This window comes from Hippocampus comes, unplaced genomic scaffold, assembly GCF_001891065.2.
Source record: "Hippocampus comes isolate QL1 unplaced genomic scaffold, H_comes_QL1_v1.1 scaffold59, whole genome shotgun sequence".
NCBI classification, from domain to species: domain Eukaryota; kingdom Metazoa; phylum Chordata; class Actinopteri; order Syngnathiformes; family Syngnathidae; genus Hippocampus; species Hippocampus comes.
In genome coordinates, this window is record NW_017805406.1 from 2,884,730 (window position 1) to 2,886,712 (window position 1,983).

The following is a 1,983-nucleotide window of genomic DNA, read 5'->3' on the forward strand; positions in this document are numbered from 1 at the left end:
ATGCTTTTAAGTGTTTCGTGCAAATAGTTTCATGCTGGGTCTCCAGCATGCCTGCCCACCCAGCAGGAAAAAGTGAATTTTTTGGGGTCTGCCAATTTCTAAAAATGTGTCTGCAAGTAAACCATTCTGCACGTTTGTCCAGAACGTGACAAAAATCCTTTTAAAACATTTGAAATTTACATTTTCAAAATGTGGCATTTGAACAGGGGTGTCTTGACTTTTTATATTCACTGTGTGTGCATGTAAGTATGTTTTACTATGCACACAAGAGAGTTATATATTAAACTGTACGAAGAGTTCAAGTTAAAAGTAGCGCATGAGTTACAGTGTTGTTAATGGGTATAGAATAATGAAGAGTCATTTTTATTGTTTTAATCTACAAATATGATAGTGCAGTGATCCCCAACTGCAACATTATTTGCATTCACGCAGATAGTATACTTCCGCCCTACAACAACAAATGGGAAAAATACGGCAGTCGCGTAGTGCCGTATGCAAAATTGTGCAGCCTTCATTTTTTCTCACACTTTGAATCATCTCTCCACTTGAGGAGCGCGCCTCACATCTTCTTAATACACTTAATGAAAATAAAATTGAAAAGAGCGGCAGAGGGTAATTGAATTTAGGGCCGCGCACACGTTCATAATTGCCTTCTTTTGTAGCGTCGCTGCTGTAATCCCGCCGCCGCTGCTTGACTGCATGAATGGATTTAAATATTGAATTTCTTTTATTGCAGTGAGCCCTCATTTCCAACCATGCCCTGGATGTATCCTCAATTAAGATTTCTCTCCCCACCTACCCGGCATCAAATAGCAACAAATTAAACTGTTTCGTGTTATATACAGATCTTTTTTTTTTATTCAGTTTGTGTATAAACTACAGTCACATTCATGAGAGAGGACGCAAAGAAGCAGGAGCCAGTAGGCATGTCTGTTCATATTTCTTGAGAACATTTACACTCAACTAATTAAATTCTCTGTCACCCTTTCATAGCGCTGCTACACAGCTCATAAATTAGTAGGCATCAGCTGGTACAGCTGGGTTCTGCTCACTGGGCACCCAAGCTGAACCGGGACTAAAAATGAACAGCCAACGATCTTAAAAAGATACTTGATAAATGTCAGCATGCAAACATATTGTTCTCCGACTATGAATGCTATGAAAGTAGCTGCCAAAGAATCAAAGGCAATGGTCTCAGAAGTTACGTTTTTGACTTGAGTGACATTCGCAGTCACACCAATGCGCATGTCTTCAATCACAAATGTTAATTGTGAAAGAAAATACTGATAAGACACTAGTTAATAGATCTTTGCATACAGTATCATTTAATACCCTGGTGCCTCTTTCTGTCTGCGCCTTCAAGCAGAGAAATCTAATCGGATGATTAGTAAACGCTCGGGGCAATCACTGATGTACGATATCATAAAAACAAGGCCTCCGGGTAAACTAGCATGCAAAATAACATGAATGTGAATTCTCTGTGCACAAAGCAGCCTGTTTGGCTCTTCCAACCAGGATTCGTTTTGTTTCGGTGATTTAATGCTGCACTCATTTGTTCTCAGACTTGACGTTGAAAGGAAAGTCGATGATGGTTGCAGATGTCGACATCTTGAGGCGTGGCATGGACAGCATGTCTATCGTGTCAGAGCAACATCTTTAAATTACAACCCTGCTGATCAATTGGGATTGATTTTTGCCTCAACAGCCATTCCATGGCCAATTAGCTTGCATAAAGGACTGCAAATATGCAGCACTTACTGTACCTAGTGATGCTTTGCAAAAGTATGCAATGGCTACTACATTAGGTACACCCAATCGAGACCATATTGACACAACCTCGACCTTTTGGCATTTTCATAGACAGGCGCAGTTCGAAACGGTCGTTTGCGCCGTTGTGGGACTGAACACAACCGACTTGATTCCCGGCCAATCAAAGCGGCTCCCCTCATTCAATTTAAAATCAGGGTGAGTGAACCTCATGGC